This window comes from Paralichthys olivaceus, chromosome 2, assembly GCF_024713975.1.
Source record: "Paralichthys olivaceus isolate ysfri-2021 chromosome 2, ASM2471397v2, whole genome shotgun sequence".
Taxonomy (NCBI): domain Eukaryota; kingdom Metazoa; phylum Chordata; class Actinopteri; order Pleuronectiformes; family Paralichthyidae; genus Paralichthys; species Paralichthys olivaceus.
In genome coordinates, this window is record NC_091094.1 from 9,243,123 (window position 1) to 9,263,944 (window position 20,822).

Here is a 20,822-nt window from a genome sequence, read left to right on the forward strand (position 1 = left end):
ATGGAGAATATGCGTGCTGATGATTGCATCCCCCTCTGAAGGGCCCTCAAGGAAAAAAGAGTGCAGCTCAACCTGAAATCTGAACTGATCAAAGACCCTGCTGACGTGAGACGTCACTAGAGATAGATTCTATGTAGTACTTGTGTTTGTGTTTATTACTTCGTGTGGATTTAAATGTTGCTGCTGTCCAATAAAAACACACATTATTTCCAAGTTGTCAGCTTTTCGTGAGATCAGAAAAACAGTCTTGTGTTAAACTTTGTGATAGATCATTTTAATGGATCTCTGAATGTCAGTCTGTCAGTTATCCACCCCATTGAAAACTGAAATATCTTATCTCAACAGATGGATGGCACCAAATGTTTTCGTGTTTCTCAGAGGATGAATCCTACTCAAACATTGTTCACATCGCTACGTCCGCTAGCATCTCTACTTCTGGTTGTGGACATTAAAGGATAGTTCACCGAAAAATTCAAATTCACTCATTATCTTCTCACCACTATGCTGCCTGAGGGGTGAGTCCACAAAACCCTTTTGGAGAATCAGGGGTAAACAGTGACTTCTTCTTCAGAGGTAATCAAACAACAGAAAAGAAACATAACATGCCTCCATACTGCTTGTGTGGTGTCATCCAAGTGTCTGCAAGCATATTCGTCTCAAAACGGCATCATTTACACCATGTTTTAGCCTAAAAGTCTTTTAACTGATCTACAGTTCGCTGTCTTGAACTTACTGGGCCTTGTTTTGTAAAATTTAAGCTGCAGAGATCAAACCTACTCATCAAAGTTACATAGAGTTAGAACAGTTGCACAAAGAACCACCATTCTTCCTGTTCCAAGACAGTGAACCATCAGAGTCATTTTGAAGCTGCTATTTTTAAAGTAAAAAAAAAGGCTTGTAGCTGATTTGTAGTTTATTTCCATTGATCAGACAGAAATAATGGTACTCAGGTTTTTCTCATAGGTTTCTCATTGGCCTACAGAATGACGTGTGCATTAAGCTGGATGGCTGAGTTCCCTAAGGCCCTCAGCTGCTTTATTGTAGTAGACCGGGGAAAGGAGCCAGACATCTACCGTCCTGTTCCCTCGCTCTCATGTCACTACAGCAAGTGAAACCTGTGGAGGTGATTATTATGGAGTCTCCCTGTCAATGTACCACCAAGGCTGCAAAAGACTGAGTTCACTGCATGTTTTTCTCCTCAAGTACATTGATCCAGTCATTATGAAGAGTTCGGTGTATCAATACTTCAAATAATTAAGTTTCAGGATGGAAAATTGTGTCTTTTCTGAATATCTTATGCAAATGAAAAATGTAAAACAACATTTGTATTACACCTGTCTTTAATATTCGTCCATAACCAAGACATCTCATGTGTATAAACGACAACAATATATTAATGATTTATATTATTCATCACAACCTGTTGGTGTTGGTGTGATTTCATTTAGTACATCCTGATTTATTCTGTCACAGCCCTGAGCAGCTTTTATTTTCCTAAAAGTGTGGATTTACTTTCTGCAGTTGGTTTACAAAGAAGAGGTTTAACACCAGCGGACAGATTACATAAACTCTCAGACAATGGACACTATTCAAACAGGGCTCAAACTGCTTTCTATATTTAACCACAACTCATTCATTCATAGCAATATCCTGCTCTGGGATTAACCCTGATTGGAGCTGAGCAACAGGGGTATCAGTGGTGGGATGTGAGCTCAGCAGCACGAGTTGTGATGATGTTTGACGAGGGAATTAAATTACATGAACAAGAGAAAATATTGATTTTAATAATAAGAGGGAGAAGAGAGTTACAAGTTGATTTATGTTATGTGATATGATAAAGATAAACTTTATTGATCAGTGGACAAAGCAGCAGAGAAACAACAAGAAGTAAACGTAAGAGCATATGAAAGAAATAAAAGAATAGAATAAAATGAAATATAAAAACATAGAGATAAGTAAATAATATTCACCTGTCACTACAGATCATTTCACAGAAGGCAATGATCACAATTAACTCATGAACACACCTGCAAGTAAATCAAATCATATGATAGACATGTTTCAGTTTTGTTAAAGAATATGGAAACAGTGACAGTGCTCCAGACGTGGCCACTCCTTTATAAACTTGCTACGTGGACTGATGTGTATTTCATGGATAAACACATAACTTTTGGTTAATGTATCATTACATTATTACATGAGCACAGTAATATATAGAGATGTCATATAGTTTAGTGTTTTGAATCCTTGAAAGCAGGTGAAGTAGCAGTAAGATGTGTGTGTGTGTGTGTGTGCGTGTGTGTGTGCGTGTGTGTGTGTGTGTGTGTGCGTGTGTGTGTGTGTGTGTGCATGATGCAGAGCTGCAGTGCCACCTTCTTCTCACTCAGCAGCCTATGATTGCTCTTGCTCTGTTGTTGCCCTCAGTGCCACTCTGCTGTTCAGATGTGAAGGTAACACCCCACCAACGCCCCCTTGTGTCATAATGCGTGCACTACAGAAGTGTCAGCACGTAAACACTTTGCAAATCAGAACTGTCTTTCAACACATTCAGTGACGTCAGAGGATGGCTTGGACTAACAGGAATTTAAGAAAATAAATATTTGCGGTTTTGTTCAACAACCCAACAGAGTGATTTTTATTTTTTAAATATTGCTAAATTTGTAATAGCACAATTTAACCACTAGAGAGCCCTATTTACTTTCTATAGGGACATTCGCAGAGGGCAGTTAGAGGTGGGAACACTAATAGGAGAGATAATTTCTAATAAAGATGTGTTTCTTCATAGATTTTCACTGTTCAGTATAAATAAAATCAGCAATCATTTTCCATGCATCTATTTGAAATAAAGTGGTTTCTCTTGATTTATTCCTAGAAGATTAAATGTTTGTTTTTTTATATATATATTTCCACTCATTACTTGCTCAGAATGCAACTGTTTGAACTATTTAGTCCCATAAAGTGGTCAAAACAACATATTTATATGTAAAATCGTAAAATCAACATATTTTACACACTCAACTGCAAACACATTTTAAATTTATGCTCCGACTCGCAGGAATATCTGAGGAAATCAGTGTGGACCACATTTCAGCAGTTTGTCAGATTTAGCAGTTAGAGTTTTCAAAGCTCTGACTGAAACACCACTGTCAGTATCTGCACTCCTCAAAACCTCTTTGGATCTCCCACAGTAGCTTTGCTGCAGAGTCAGATCTTAGCAGGCCTCCAGCAGAAAGTGAATTACACCACTGCTGTTATTGTTGGTGGGTGCTGTAAAGATTCTGGGAAGCTGCTGTGTCATTTTTGCACACACACACACACACACACACACACACACACTGAAATAGACACGGTAGCTTATATCCAGTGGCTGCCAGCGACTGTAATTGTTATGGCAGTCGACCGTGATCTATGTATAGATGTGCATTTGAAGCCTCCACAGTCACTGGCACACTATGACAGGGACAGCGACACAATGCCAAGAAGAGACGGAGAGACCAGCAGACAAAACATTATTTTTATTATTGCCAATGCAGATGAAAGGCAATGTCAGCGTGTAGTTGGCAAACAGGACCCAGAGAATAATCTGGTTTACTGTCAAATCCTCCTACAGAACACTCAGACCCTCAGGTCCTCAGAGCTGCAATATTGTTCCTCTCAGCACGACATGTGTGATAATCACTGGCTGATGTGGAGCTGAAGAGAGGAGCTGATGTTTGAGCGGCAGAAACTGACAGAAACTGACAGAAACTGAGCGACCTGCCTGCAGCCAGCAACTCCACACACTGACTCCAACACTGTGTAAATGAGTATAGTTCTGCAGAGGGCCTATATGTGCGTTGAATGCATGCCAGGAGCTTGTATTTCTTCGCCCTCATGCTCTCTGTCTCTCTGTTGTTCATCCAGAGGTGGGATGTACACTTACTTTGCCGCTGTAGTTAAATACTACATACTTGTGCATCTATACTTGAAATACAAGATTTATTTTGAAGTACTTTTCACTTTTACTCCACGACATATATCAGCAAATATCTTTTCTGTCTACTCCACTAAAATTATTACAATGAATTGTTTACATTGTGTTTATGTATTTTATAAAGTAATCAATAATTGGGACTTGGCAAGGTATTAGACCCCGCCTCCTGCAGCAGCAGCAGCAGCAGATGTCTATAAAATATCAACAGTTCAACCTTGAACAACCTCACAAACCTTCTTGGTGGTTGATGGTTTCATAGAAGTAATTTTCTAGGGAAAGAGAAGATTAGAGAAAAGTCCAAGAATTAAATTGAATGTTGTAGCTTGTTTCATGCATCATTACTCATCTCAAAACCACTCACACTTAAGATTAGTCCCATTAATAAGCTTCTAAATATAAGTTTCAAAACACAAGCTCATACAAAGTAGATACAACAGACTCCAATCAATGTCATTTCACATTCTAAAATCACAGATAGCTGATAAGATTGTCTAATGAAAGACTTTCACTTTGAAGAGAGTATTTTTACATTGTAGTACATCAGATGCAGAAAAAGACATTGCAGAGCAGATTTTGTGAGGAAAACCCATAAACATATTCTGAGAGTCACTGTGGAGTCCTTTTAAATCTGTGCAGGACAACAAATCCGGTTAAAATATTACAAATAATAAAAAAGGAATCCATTTGAATCCAAAAGTAAACTCAGCATCTCCCTTTTTTGCACCTACTGTACATGGCTTTGTTCCAGCTTCCAAATTCATGATTCCTGTCTTCAACTGAGACATCAGCAATATGCAAATCACCCAGGAGGAAAATGCTGCCAGGAAAACTTTATTTGTGGATTTTCTTTCCTCGGACCGTAATGTAATGATGACACCATCTTTTAAATGCTCAGCGGGATCACTTTCACAGCAGAACTTTTTCAAGATTTTTTTTTTTACCACTTGTGGATTTTTGAAACTGCAAAAAAGGTAATTAGGGTTTCAGGTTTTTAGGTCAAGGGCTGACGTAATTCTTCTTTCCAAGTACAGTAGTAGAAACTATGTGCAGGGAAACCTCTTTCTACTTCAGGACCAGGACAGAAAAAGATTTTGAGCAAAGTGAACATGGAGATTTATTGTCACATCTAAACATGTAGAAATTCTCTACTTTCTACAAACCCAATTTGAAAGGTACACAGTCTCTCACAGAGTGTTGCAGATATCCATTCCTCTTTGGACTCTGTTAGTGACAATTCAACTGCTGACACGGTATTCATCTTCTGTGCCAAGTGTTCTTATTTTCTAGGTGAATGAACTAAGAGGCTGCATGTGTCTATTGCAACTGTTACATTTGCATCTCAAAGAAGCATTATCTCTCCAATCCCGTGGTTTTTGAGCCTCTTTGCACATTTTAATTTCCCACCTTCCACCCAAAAATGTGTTTCGCTTAGTCACCTCACTTAAATGTTTGACCTTCGCTGTGTAACATCATCATCTCGACATGTGCGTAGTTTGATGCTATAAGGCTGTTTTTCCAGAGCGAGGAACATTTGTCAAGTCTCACCTTGAATTTGAGTTTAAAATACGATTTTTGAGGGAATCTCAATGAGTTTGGGGTCAATTGTGGCTTAATATGCAAGTTACATAAATGTGACTTGAAAGCCTGAAAGCTCCAGCTCACATAGTCACATAGTTAAGTGAAGTGGGTTCTATTTTGTGCAGAGAATTTCAACTTTTGAGATGAAACAGATCATATATACAACAGAACATATTCATAGATTTTTGCAGTAAGTTCTTTAAAGCTGGTTTTTCCCACTTTGCTAATCATTTATTTCGTCACAAATAATAAATGTTAAGGAGAAATACAATTTTTAAAGTTTCTAATGAGTGCATATGATCTGTTTTTTTGGTAATGACATTTCAGGAAAAAAAAAATTATTATTCCAAGCAGAGTTGTTTACGTCCATACATGCCAGGCAACTTTACTTTCTTCAGTCAGATTGAAAACGACTTCCTCAGAAACAATGGAGGAATTCTGAATTAGTCTACGTGTCAAAAACGCATAAATTGTTCTAGACTAGAAATGAACAGTACAATACATTGAGACAGTGACACAGCAGATAGAATGAATGGATGTTTTGTTTTGAGGCGTAAAACAATGTTAAGAATCTCCAGAATTGTTTGTGTTCACAGACAAGAAAGAAAGAACGTTGAAGACATTTCTGTAAAAGTAAAAGTGTAAAAGTGTGAAAATACTCAAAATTACAAGAAGCATTGCTTAAAAAAATCTTACTCGAAAATTAAGTGTCTAAAATATAAAACTACTCATGATGCATCAGAATGGCCCTTCACTGTGTTATATGATCATGTATCATAAATTGCACTATGTTCTATAAAGCGATTATGTTTCATATTAAAAACCTGAGTCTGCAAAGTAACTAAGGTGATTATGTATAAGTCTTACAATGTTCGAAATTTCCAAAAGAAGAATGTACAGTAACATTGAAATAGTCAAATGCATTATCTTTGATTAAGGTGAGAAATCAAGTACATGTACTTGTACTGTAGGTAAGAATGAGCAGTCTTGCATGTAGGCTACTTCAAACAGACGACACATTGTTTGCTCTTAACATGGAGAAAAAGTTCAATCCATTTCGAGACTCATGGATCTTCTGTGTAAAGTTCATTATGGTAGTGAGTCTAGTGACAGCTCTTCAATATTAACTACAGGATGCAGGTCGATCATTTAAAAACCACAGAGCCCCTCAAAGAAAATGGGGCAATGCATGAATACTTATGTTCCATTGTGATAAATGACACACTGATCAATAAAACTGCCAGCAAAAAAGTTGAAAGTGGTCGATAATGTGAGCGTTGATGTGCTAATATCTTAATTGCAGGATTTGACAACACGGACTCGTAGCTGGCAGCAGCTGCTTGGCGCTGATCCACTCTTCGCCACAGACAGAAGAGAGGGATGCACAAAGGAGGGGGTGGATCAATGCAGGCTATTGTGGAGCAGATTTATATTATGATGTTAAAAAGCATTTCTCAAAAAAAGGGCAGCATTAGTCACCAACGTTGTGTCTCTTTGTCTGTTTGTCTGTTTGTCTGCCTGAAGCTGATGATGGAAAGTGTCTAACTTTAAAACTCACTTTGAAACACGGTGTTTAAGGATCAGATTAATAATTTTCAAACACTTCACGGTCAGAAACACCAGCCTCTCCTGGACAAAGCTGTGCTGCTCCAAAGTAAACTCAGCTCCCAACTTTAGAGGACGCAGACAGATAGCTAACTTATTATGTTTGTTGGTTGGTTTGTTTGTTTTTGAGCAAGATTGAACAAATATAACTGAACGGATTACAACAGGTCTTGGTGGAAGGATGCATTATGGGTCAGGGATGAACACATTCCAATTGGTGAGGATATGGATCAAGAGGAAGACTTTTTTTTAACACTTTCTTTAACATTGTGAGATCTTTCTTATTTCAACATTTTAAGGAATTTTCCAGGAAATGATTCATGGATCTTGATTCAAGCATTGATTGATATCTATAACTGAAACTGGGTGCAGCCTGTGGCGGAGGAATAAGATCTACTGACTGCCATTCTAGTTTTTAATTGTTACTCAAGGCCTTTGTTTCAGCTGTGCCGCTCCCAAAAAACAACACAACCACCCCTTTCTGCTCTTTGGGAGAAGTGGGGCAAGTGCAAATCCATGAAATATGTAAAGAGTACAGTCTTAAGCCTGTCTGCCATTTCCAGCTGCCGTCGGACCTGGGAGATTGGGGTTAAGAGGAGAGAGAGTGGAGGTTAGAAGCAAATACTTCACTCCATCAACAATTATGCTGTTGACCCATTCTCAGATTCTGTGTTTGCATTTTATCCTACAGTCTGTGTTTGAATGTAGTTTTTTTTATGGAGGTGACTGGGCCTCTGCAGCGGCTGCATCTAATCTGTGGAACAACGTAACTTTTCATATCAGAACCGCTCAGACCCTTGAAATGTTCAAATCATTGCTTAAGACTGACTTCTCCCTGGATTTTAATTAGAGTTTGAGACCTGGATTTAATCTGCTATTGTGCAATATATTTTATTTCCTAAATATTTATGATGTTAAATGTTTTATCGCTTATCGTATTTTGTATTTATTCTCTTTTTCATATTGTTTTGTATTCGTATTTTAAGGCTGTTCAGCACTTTGGTCAAATGTTACATATAAATGAATTTTGTCTTGAATTGGACGATATTTTAATAAAATGTTATGGTCATTTTGTTCCCCATTCCCTAGTGTTGCTTTGGTGGTTTGTCTTACCTCAAATGTCGTCCAGCCCTGAGGAATCCTCAGAAGCACAGACCAGAAAGTGTTTTTCTTCACTGGAAACAATAATAATTGAATCCTTGGATGATAAATTATTCAAAAGAGAAATGGCCGGTGAAGCAGCTCATTTACTTAGACAAGCTTAATAAATTCATAGTCCCTCTGGGGATCACGAAAAGGTCTTCTGGCCAGACGCTGTTAAAGGCATCCTAGCATCATGAACTGGTCTGTGATCTGCTCTACTCAAAATATTATTGTATAATATGCCTGTGACATACAGTACATTTAGCATTTACACTAAAAGGGCACCACTCCAAAATTGACACTTAAGCATTTTGATATTTGAATTATTTACTTTATATTTTTGTCTATGATTCTTATTTCTCCTCAAATGTTCATTAATTATTACGCACTAGGCTTTTGACTGCGCCACCCTGCTTTTTACTAATGTGTGTTTGAGAATAAGCTGAATAAAACATCTAAATCTGAGCCTTCTGTGCTAAATTTTATCATTAATGTTTCAGTTGCAGCGTGATGATCATTAAGAAAAATCTGTCAGTGGAATGTAAAAATAAAATAAATTAAAAAATAAAATTCTGCATTTTATGAATTTTCAAGAAAAACAGCACCACTATCTTTGTCTTTAAGAGACAAGACTCTGCCATATAATTGAGAAAATGTTGCGAGTAATGAGAGAAAATGGTGCAAAGACAGGAAGGAGAACATTTTATTAGGAAAAGAGATGCAAGCAGGTTGAGACAAAAGACAAAGGAGAGAGAAAAAACCCAGACACTGTGTTCATTTTTTTATCTCTCAAGGTCTGCTGTCTCACCCGAGAGCTGGTGCAGTGTAATTTTATAGTAGCTTTATATATATAGTATATAAAAAAAGTATATATATATAGGCTCCACGTGTCCTAAATCTTTTATAATGTACAACAGCAAAGTAATATAAAATTTGCCAACCAAGTATGCTGACATACACAAGTTGTCAGTGCTTGTAAATAGTACAGAGACAAAAAAGTCAGAGAAAGATGACGATGCTGAGCCTAAATAAGCAAACTCAAAGATGCAGCTACAATATAAAGGCAGGTAACAGGTTATTAAGCTTTACAAGTACAGAGCAAGATATATAAGTATAAGTACAAGATTGATATTAACATCTTGACTCAGGTCGGCTCTGGTTTGTTCTGTTGCCAAATGAACTTCATCACAGAAGCTCATTATTTGGCAGAGTCATTCATCTGCTGGTGTTTCTCTCTTTTTCAGGTTGACTGCATTTTGGTTTTGGGTCTGATAATCTTCAAGTCCATATTTGGAATCTGTGTCACTGCAGGTCATTTTCAGACTTGGGTCCATCTGAAAATGTATTCATGCTTTTCATGGTTTGGGTAGGTTTTCCCCTCAGGTCAGAGTTAGTGAAAGCCTTTTTGGTATACCAGCTCACAGGCGCATAAGAACCTGACGCAACTTGAAACGGAAAGCGAATAGACTTAGGGCGCCCAGGGGGCTTATGGACATCGCTGAATAAGCTTTAAAGCTAAAACTTAATTCTCTGACCTACATGTTTGTTGAATGTGCAGGTTGTTTTTATACCCCTTCCGTTTGTTCGTTTGTTGGTTGGTTTGTTTATTTCTATGAACGGTTACGCAGATTACAACGAAAGCTTGTGGAAAGATGTGGTGTTGGTCTGAGAAGAAACCAATACATTTTGGTGTGGGTCTAGATCTGGGGGTGGATCCAGGAACTTCTCTTTACCGCTTTCTTTAATATTGTGAAATAAGGTATTGCTTTGATTTCCCATGGATTAACTCATGGATCTTGATGAAAAAATCAGGACTGATTTCTATGAGTGTGTTCAGTATGACGCAATTTGATTGAATATAAGGGGACTCGGGCCTTGGTGGAGGTGTGCACTCTATAGTTCAGACTGTATTCAGGTGGCTGATTTATGTAAAACGATCCCGATTCATTTGCATGTATATATTTGCAGAAGAAAGGTTCCAGCTCAAACAGGAGGCTTTACCTGCCTTTATTTGTAAGTCCGGGCAAGCTGAGACAGAGCAAACTGCCAGGATCTGCTCCTTCAGTCCCTAGGTAGAGACTTAATTCATACTTTCTGAGGCCACATGGCTGCCATGGTCTGTGTGATGTAAGCTTCATCTGTTCAGTCTGCAAAGGACTGCATTGACCGTCTGCTTGCTGCCCGAAATTTATGACCAGCCATTTGTGCAGGCATCCAATGCAGTTCGGTGTGTGTAGTTTGGAGTCTGGACCCATGCAAGACCATTCTAATTTTGAGCTTGATTCATGAAAAAAATTGGTTTTAATTAAGAACTGAACCAACCACTGCATGATGTAGGGGTATATTTCCTTTCTGCAATATTGGGTTTTCCTGAGATTTGCTTAGGCACTGGGTGGACAACATCGCTGGAAGATGCTATAAAATTGGTTCAGTTGTGAATTGATCTAATCTGTGGAAATGAAATATGCAACACCAGCCTTCAGAAAGTTCTGCAAATTAAACTTGACTAATGAATCACTATGAGGACTCAAACTTTCATACAATACTACTATATCTCTCACACAATGCTGGTGGGGTCATTAAGGATTCAGTATTTTTGGCTTAAGGACATTGACATGAAATCATTACACTTCCTTCTGGTTAGTGGACAACCTGTTATTCCACCTTCAAGGTAATATCCTCCATCTTACAAGAAGTGTTTTCAGTGAAATTAAGACCAGTGCTCTAACCACTGAGCTATGAAGCCAGATACTCTTTGCAATATCACAGATGGTCAGCAGGCGCAGGCTGTTGGACATGCTCTGGCTTCACTTTTGCGGAGCAGATAAATCATCAAAGTTTTTCTTTTTTGCAGAAAAATTGCTCAAGAGGAAGTGATTCCCCAAATGTTGCCATGGCGAAGATCAGCACCTGCGACTCGGAAGGTCAGAGGAACCTCACCAGACCTGACTTTGAAATCCAACGTGGCCACATACACATACTGTCCAATATCATTTTGTAGTTTGGCTTTTTGAAACTAAATGTACTTACTTGATTCTTGTTGCTCTGAGTTTGTTCCCTCATGGCTGATGCACCTATTGTAAGTCGCTTCGGATAAAAGTGTCAGCTGAATGAAACGTAATGTGATGTAATGAAAAGCATAATTATGAACTGTTTTTGCTAACAGTGGCTAGCTGGCTTAACGTAAACATTACTCCTGTGCAAACTGGAACGCCGTCAACCGTGGGTTAACTGAGGGCAATGGAACAGGGCGTTAGTAGATAGATTCATTTTATGGAAGTGGGGGGGCTGGACACCCCTGTGCTGGGCCCGGGCCCCTCTCGGTGCACCCCTGCCTCTTCACTGTGGCTGGACCCTCCCCTCAGTCTCCTCCTCCTCCTGGTCAGCCCCGCCCCCCAGAGGGGTGAGAGATAGGAGAGAGACTCTGCAGACACACACACACACACACACACACAGTTACACTCACACATTTACACACACACTTACACACAGTTACACTCACACACACTAAGCGTATCTCCGCAGCTCGGCCGTGTCTCTACTAACGGGACAAGTTGAGAGCTCCGGGCTCTCGCAGGCGGCTCCTCGCTCCTCTCTCGGAGGTGAGTGCAGACATTCAGACATGTTGACAGTGTGTTTGCTGGAGGGTCAGCGAGTGAGTGAGGGGTCGTAACTGAACTGAACGAAGCGGGGAAGAGGGAGGTTTTCTTCTCTCTCGGCGGGGGAAGGACGCGGCGGCAGCGGGCAGGAGGAGAGAGGCATGTCCGGGCTCTTGTTGGGCTGGAGGCGGTCGGAGCTAGTCGACTTTTGCCGGCTCAACAAGCCGCGGTTTAACCGGCGAGGAGCGTCGTTTCCGCCGCCGCTGCTTGAGAAATTCAGCCGCTCGGTTCGAGATTAGCTTCGACATCCTCCCCCGGGATGTTTCCGCACCACACCGCTGTCCCGGTGGCTCGTTCGTCCACTGCCGGGACACTTGGACCCAGTTTGAAAGGGTCGGAGGGTTTCCTGTAGTTTGTGAAGCAGCAGGAGTGAAGACGGAGCCTCCACCACCGTCCATGATGAGGGGTTCTTACTCTCAGGCTCTGGAGGAGGAGCGGTTTTCTAAATTCTAAAGTTTTCAATGGAAAATTAGCCGATACCTTCATTTTCCCTCGTTTTTCTACGTGCAACACGTTTGACTTCACGGTGCTCTCAATGTGAGTTTCTAAAACCTTTTACATTTGTCAACAGGGCAGTTTGAGCCGCTGATGTTTGTTTCTCCCTGAAGTAATCTGTTGTTTTGTCAAACCAATCTGTTAATCTTTCATTCAGTGTCACAAAATGGTGAAAACATGCGTATTAGCTGTAATGTCACAGAGCAGAAGTTCAAATCTTTGTTTTGCACAACAGACTGTCAAAAACATTTAACTTAAAATGATGTAGAAGATAAAATAAGGAGGAAAGAAGCAGAAAATACACCATTTATCTTAATGTTATAATTAAAACAGTTGTTAGATCACACTGTCATTCAAGTGACAAACAGTCCTTTCACCAAAGATATTCAGTCAGCAAAGATGTGAAGTAACATTTGAGTTAGCAGGAGTCAGCAATATCCTCAAAGGGCTCGGACTCGATAACGATTCATTTCTTTATCAATACAATTCCTTGATCAATCACTGGAATGTCTGATCCATCATTGTTCCGAAAAGGCCTGAAGACAGTGAGAGCACCCACGTTTCTTTCATTGTCCACTGTGACAATATGCTCATAGTATTTGGCTTGATATTAGTTATATTAGTCACTGTCAAAACTGAGAAGCTTGTTGATGGATCTACCAGTTGATTATTTAATCAATTAACCATATGCTTCAGTTTAACAGTGACTGTTGAGTCCACTTTAATCTTTCCCAGGGACCAGCGTGGAGGTTTTTTCCAACCAACGGCTCAAAACCCAAACATGATTTAATCTACAGTAAAACAGAGATGAGCAGGAAATGCTCAGATTTTAAAAGCTTCATAAATAACTGAAAGGACCAATTGTATCAGTCCTTTGATGAGACTGGGCCACATTAAGAATCTTTGAGACAGAATCACAGTGACGACAGATCTGTACCATGAGGGTTCCAGTCTCTTCTCCTGCCCTCATTCACGGTCTCATGGTAATACACAAACACCAGTGGCTGTGTTGTTCTCCTCACTTTGTGCCAGATGCAGACTTGGTTAAGGTAGGTGCTATCACTGCCTGACAGTGTTGGCCTTTAAATGTTTTATGTGTGGAGACGTCCTGAGCGCTTTTCTCCTGCTGTTTCTCTCAGAATCTGCACCGCCTGTCAGCTCACGTTAGAAATGAGCTGTTAGAGAGAGGGACAATCCGCCATACACACAACACTGTATTTAAACATTCATAGACCTTCCAAAGGGTGAGAGTATCTGCGTACACAAAGACTGTATTCGTATGACAGCTTTAAGACACTTTGTGCCGTGCACCTTATCTCCACAGGCAAGGTTCAGGGCTGAACCATACAATATATAGTTTTGTTTTGACTCGTGATGTTCACAAGTGGACCGCACAGACATGTAAAACAAACTAAGCCTATTAGTCACTTTACCTCTGGCTCTTTATATATGATCTATGGTTTATGTATGATCTGTGCTCATTGGAAGAAGGGGTTAAGCGGCAAAGTGCAGCACAGGTTTGACACCAATGTGTGGTACATTAGCCGTAAGGCCTGGGGAATTTAAAAAGAAAACAACAAGCTTAGCAAAGACTGTTTTGGAGAGGAGACAGAGTTAAAAAAGAAATTTGTAGTTTGAAGTGTTTGGGTGGATGAAACATTTTTTCATTTGTTGCATGTTGCTTTCAGGTTATGTCGCAGGCAGTTTCTTGTCACTGGATGTGCCAACAAAACAACGTCAAACTTAAAACTGCTTTGAGGTTCAGCATCTTTGTTCTCTCCACAGGAAAACAGGGCTTCAGGTGCAAAGTGTTTCTGCCACTGATCATTTGTAGAGAGCAGTGCTGCCATACAATTGTAAAATGCAGGTAGAGTTTCAACAATTAGTTGATTAATAGTCAACTGGCAATTTAGCAGATATCTTTGTAAGAGATGAATCGGTTGTCATCTCAAACAAAACTATAACACATGCTGCTCAAATGTGAGCATTTGATGCTTTCCTTCGTCATGCATTATAAAATGAATATCTTTGGATCGTGGGCTGCTGTTGCGACAAAACAGGGCATCTGAATGTGTCACTTTAGTCTATGAGAAATTATGACATGCTTTTTTCTCTATTTTCTTGCACTTTAATGACAAAATTATGAATCATAAAAAAAACTGGCAGATTGATCGATTGTTAGTTGCAGCTTGGCTCCACTGACTTGATCTAAAAGCTTAAGTACTATTAAGCTCTGCTGAGTCTTTTATTTTAAAATGTCACTATGATACAGTCAGATTGTATTGTAAGCCATCAGCAAATATTAAATATGTCAGTTATACAACAAATAAACCGGTTGAAAAATGCAACAATTTTGATAAGTAATGATTCATCTTCATTTTTCAAGCAATAAACCCAAAGACGATCTCGTTCCAGCTTCTCAATTCTGGGGATTTGCTGCTTTCATATTTGTAGCTTGACAGTAAACGCAATATATCCAGGATTTTGAATTGTGATCAGTCAAAATCAGCAATCTTGTGACAGAAATTAGTGCTCGATTGAAACTTCATTATTCAAACTCATCATTGCATTAGTGATTTGTTTATTGCACATGGAGTTAAGATGGATATTTGGTGAAATTATGCACAGATGGGTTTTTTTTCTATACATTGGAAAAAATCATTTTGCTGTGTTGGTCTTGTTCAGACCTAATGCACACGAATAAACACACACGTTCATATCAGCATTGCACTGCTCCACATTACAACCAACAGTTCCTCTGGTTTCTCAGATGATCAGTCAGTTGGCTGTTTTCAGTGTAATGACAAAATAATATTCCCCTGAGTGTCTGAGCAGCCCCACCACTTTCCTTCACTTCTCTCTCTTCACTGATAAGCTGCCTCTGTAATATATTCTCTGTAGTTTTGTGCAGAAAATGATGTTTAATTATTCGACACAGTGATTTGGCTGGTGCTCATAAAATGCTGAAACCGGAGCAGCCTCGAAGGCACCCGAAAAAAATTAACGGCTTTACTTTATCCTTAAAGGAATGGAGCAGTGCACCGTCTGTTACTGACATCAAATCAAGTCAACACAGTCACAAACCACCAAGTGCTTTTTAAAATGTTTACTTAAAAAAATGTCTCCCTTTACTCGTCCTCACGGGAAGTCTATTTCTTATGATTTAAGTTGGAAATCTGTTTGTTGACCCCCTGCTGCTTAAGGTGTCCTCTCTGAGCCGTGTCTGATAGCAGTGTGCCTGCTTACTATTGAAAAGGGATTATACTAGATCAGCATTCTGATTACAGCGGGCAACCGGGCACTGCCTGCTAATCTGTGGTCTTAATACGGAGACAGGCAAATCACAGGGCAGCTATCAAGGCTACTTAGAGGCCCTGAGAGTCCATTGACACATTTGCAATTCATTTTGCTTGAATTTAAATGTTTTTGACATAATCACAGTGGTGGTATGACGCAGTTTAGTGCAAAATAAAACAACACCTAATTAAAACAAGTGGTCTAAATTATAGCATTCTCCATGTCCCTGGAGTGGTGGGTTTTTGCCACATGGATACTTAAGTGATCAGTAGATGTAATACTGGATCCCCTGCTGATGGATGCTGGGATATCCGATCCCCTCATGTGACCTCTCACCGAGAGGATAAAACCACAAACATCATTGATTGCAGAGAAAAGCTTTGGTGCCATGCCATCTCAGTCAATCCGTCCTGTAAGAATTTAATTTGTAGATGGTTTTTGTCCAGTGAAATCAATAGGAACTCAGTGGCAGTTGAACTTTTCCTCTTTATTTATTTGGTTGTCTGTTTTAGACCAAAAACTGCCGCCACATTCAGTTATTGGTTGGTGATGTGACAGTTTATCCAAAAGGTGTGGTTGCTTTTACTCTTTCAGATTTTGTTATGTTGCAGCCTGATGCTAAAATAATTATTTTCCTCATCAGTCTTCCCTCAATAGTTGGAAAACTGAAACACCTCTGGTAGTGATTACAGTTTTGCACTGCTGGATTTGATGATTCTCTGCCGTTCTTTTCTGAACATCTTAAGATCTGTCAGGTTGAAAGGGGATCATCAGTGGTCAGCTTTTATCAGGTCTCTCCAGAGATGTTTGACAGGGCTCAAATCAAGGCTCTGTCTGTGTCGAGGAAACACCGAGGCGTCTCAAAGGTGCTCCTGTGGCTGTATCATTAGGATGATTGTCCAGTTGGAAGATGAACCTTGGTCAGACGTCCTGACTGCTCTGAACCAGGTTTTCATTAAGGGTATCTCTGTACTTTGGTCTAGTTCAGCATTGATAACCCTGACCAGTCTTCCTGTCAGTGCTGCTGAAAAACACTTTCTTGAGCTGCTTTCAGACACGCACTGAACACGATATTCTCCTGAAATTATCTGGAGGGGCTACATGTGAGAGCACAAATGTCTGAGTCAGTTGCTCCGACCGATGTAAGAATGCAGAGTAGGCGTACAGATGTTAGTTCTGAGAGCGATAAATGGAAAACTGAAAAAAACAACAAAAGAATACAGATATCTCAGAATGGAAAAGAGGTGTCATACATTTAAACAACGCCAATGAAGATGTCAACTTGGAAAGACAATGAGATTGGAGACCCTTTGCAGACAAGGGCTGATGTTGGTGTCAGTCTGCTGTGAACAAAAACGTGATTTATTCAGTGGAATTTATACGTTATGTCGCCTCCTGAATGCTCTACCCAGGTGGTACCTCTCATCTGAATGCTCTGGAGGTTTTTTTTTATTAATGTGAACACATCTGACCCAGACAATATCTTGCTTCGTGTTCATATGTGAAAGTCAAAGTCTGGATAATATCCAGATCCAAATATCCAGACATTTTCCAGAGTTCTATTTGAAGGATTCAAATAGGACACATTGATTTTCATTCTTGTATTCTCTCTTGTATTATTGTGTTTCTTCACACTGGCGTCCATCCACCTTTCCACGAAAGCAGAAGTTAAACATGTCTTTCGAGGCTTTCATGCACATATGAGTCAGTGTTTACACATCCTTTACTGGCTTGTATTTGTAGATCTCTGCGTGCTACTGTGTTAAAGACCAGCATATCGTGCCGATTGTTTCTTTTGATGTAAACCAACCAATCAGACTCAGTGAAATATTGTGAACAGGAAGTGAGCTCATGGAGTTTGTGGCTTGCACTGTGTTCAGGAAGGCGTTTGGCCAAGGGGGGCATTGTTCAGGTTTTTTCCTCACATTGTTTTGGAAAGCACAGAAAGCCTCAGCCTCTCTGCTCTAGTTTGACTTTAGCACATGGTTACTGATAAGCACAAACCTGTGGATTTCCGAGTGTCGGGTAACTTCAAAATGTACAGACGTGAACTTATTTTCATTCTAGACTTCTAAAAACATTGCTTTCCGTGCAGCCTTTATACATTCTGAATATTAGGCCTCTAAAAATACTCACCGCCCACATCTCCTGATGAGCAAAATGCATTTTTCAGATTAGATGAACGCAGCTGTCGAACTTCAAAGCAAAGATTCAGTCAACATTGAAAGTGTTGGAACAGTGTGTGTGTGTGTGTGTGTGTGTGTGTGTGTGTGTGTGTGTCTGTGGTGCTTTTTGAAGACTGTTTCATGAATCCTGCCTGAGCTGTTTGAGATGGGCCCTTTAATGTCTGGTTTGCTCTGTCTTACGTCTCTGTCAGCGCTCTGCACCCATTGGTTTATAATTGACCACACACCCTGGTGCCTGCTTGTACCAAGGCGTGTGTGTCTGTGTGTTTCTTAATATTTTGTGGTTCTATGTGCAAATGAAAGTGTTACATCTTTTGTCCTTTTCAAGGGTGGCTCAGTGGTTTTGACAAAACACTCCTGTTTTACATTCTTGATAACCAATGCTTTTCAGCTTCAGAGCAGCAATTCCTTCAAAAAGTTGATAAAATATTGATGAGTGAGCGCAAGATTGTCTGAAAGCCTCCTTTTAGCAATCCTCAAAAGAGACCAACTGTTTAAAGTGTCTAGACAAGATGTTGGGTGATCCTCAGCATATGTCCGAACCAGTTGCTGCATTAATTTACAGAAGGAACAGGAAGTTTACATGTGGCACTATTTTGATCTTTGTACTGCTCCAGCTCGGATTCATGTTCAGCTATCTACTGCCTTGTCTTAAAGTCCCTGCAGGGTTTCGGTCAAGATATCTTATAACCTCCACAAATTAAATTATGTTCTTCTGTCCTGGTGGTCTTGTCAGCAAGGTGGCTTAAAATTATGTTAGTTTAAACGTACAATTGTTTAGTTTTTTGTTGTGGATCCGTATTTCTTCTGAGAGGGCTTTTTAACACAGTGAATTAAGATTTAGTTTTGCTGTTTTATCATGAACTACTGAAATAACTTTCAAGGAAAAAACAGGCATATTTTTCAAATATCTGTGACTGTGCAAAATCCAAATTGATGTGAGCAATTTCTAACATTAAAGAGATAAATATGGACAAATGTGCTTTGATAATCTAGCAGAATAGATAACCAGCAAGAATCTGGATCTGAATATTGAGTGAGAATCAACATTTGCATTTTAACTTTATTTTTTTTACATTTATATAAATTCCTACTACAAAAACTGGACATGATTTTGAAACATTACACATTGAATGATAATGTTGATGTCGTAACTCTTGTTTCTTAAAATCGAAAACCGGAGGTGTGATTGACTCCTTCTATCTCTGCCGGTCTCACTCTACACTGACGGATTGTTGTTCCACACTGTTGCACGTTTGCATTATTGCTCCCTTATCCAACTGCAGATTTGATTTTTTTCTCCTCCATTTCCAGGAATTCTTGCCTGTGCCTGTTAAAGCACATTCCTGTAAATTGACAGAAGTGCACAGGTTAGTGAAGTAATGTGGGCATGATTGAAGGTGGAATATTATATGGGATGAAGTGTGCGTGGATGTCACTCTTCGCTGACTGAATCATTTTCTTGCAAACGGTGCTATAATTGTCTCTTAGAAATTATGTTAATACACTACTGAACTGTTTCCCCAATTACACTGCGTGGGAAACGTAATCACCGCCTGGATTATGTTCAGAGGTAATGCTTTTTTTCTTTTAATAAACAAAGCACTACATTTATTGATGACAGTGGAGTCATCAGGAGGTGGTTATGGTGGTGGACATATAGAGTCTGCAACTGGGAGCTGCGTTCACAACCACTTTGCTAAAACATAGATACTAAAACATAACCATAAAACTGTTGAAATGCTGCAGTCACTTTAGGTGCATACTGCAGGCCTGCTGCAGGGGTCACATATTTTTGCTGAAAACAAATGTTATCTGTGAATCTTTTACTGATTTTTCAGTATCATCATCCTTTCTACTTATCAATAATGTCCACATTTCCTCATCATGTTAATAATAACCGCGTGGGTGGCAGTGGCTCAGGAGTAGTCCACTAACCAGAAGGTTGGTGGTTCCATCCTTAGCTCTTGCAGTTCACATGCTGAAGTGCTCTTGGGCACGACACTAAACCCCTAATTGCTCCTGATAGCTGTGCCGTCAGTGTGTGATAGAAAGAGCACTGCATATAGTAGCGCTGTGTGAATGTGACTTGTAGTGTAAAGTTCTATAGAAAGACCATTAATTTACCATTTACAATATGGCGGCTGTTTAGCATTTGCTGTAGCAAATTAGTTGAATATAAAGCTAATTTGTTGCAGATAGGCTCTGACTGTCGATAACCATTCCACATTTTAACAGGAATGAATCTCTGACTTTGCTCAGTATGTTAGAACCTGGATGAAATCAGACATTTGTTTCATATTTTACACAAACTGTCTCAGATTCAAACTAAAATGAAAGCAAATCAGAAGTGCAGAAACTTACGGTCTTGAAGTTTTAAGTATACGTTTTCAATATATTTGTTGCATGACTCCCACTTTTTAATTTGACCTTCTATTGCTGTGAACAACCCCCAAGTTACAACTAAGCTCACTCAGCTTACGCACGCTGAGAATCACCAAACTGTCCAGCAGGAAGGAACAGCTTGAGGAGCAGATTGCGGAGATCAACTATACTCTCATCCTTTTTGTCTGCCTGTACTGTTCTGAATCCAACAAGCACACACAGATCTATGCTTTGTTTGTAGTAAAATTAGAGAAATCTGCATGCACAGCTCTTAATATGCCCATGCTGGCAGCTACTGGGATAGCGCAGGCTCACTGTGCCTCCATCTTGGTTTAGTAGTGGATAAGAAGTGACACTTACAGAAGGCTGGCTGAGTCTAAGCCTTGTTTACTCAGGCTGGGTCTTAGCTGGGGACTCAAACCATCATTAGGCAGTGAAATGACTCAACAGAGGGACAGAGCTCCAGACAGGGAGAGAGGGATGACTTGCAGGGAAAAGCAG

At 39.7% G+C, this 20,822-nt stretch overlaps 1 protein-coding gene across 4 annotated transcripts in view; it reads left to right on the top strand.

The window, feature by feature from the left end:
* The first annotated feature begins 11,713 nt into the window (after window positions 1-11,713).
* ppp1r16b (protein phosphatase 1, regulatory subunit 16B) overlaps window positions 11,714-20,822 on the top strand; it is a 68,014-nt gene continuing 58,905 nt past the window's right edge. For 2 of the 4 annotated variants that reach the window (XM_020096726.2, XM_020096729.2), the window contains exon 1: window positions 11,714-11,901. The gene's annotated coding sequence lies outside the window, so the exon portion shown is untranslated. Of the gene's footprint in view, window positions 11,902-11,945; window positions 12,496-19,255; window positions 19,307-20,822 lie in introns of those variants that run through there. The other 2 variants (XM_020096727.2, XM_069534490.1) reach the window with 2 other exon arrangements.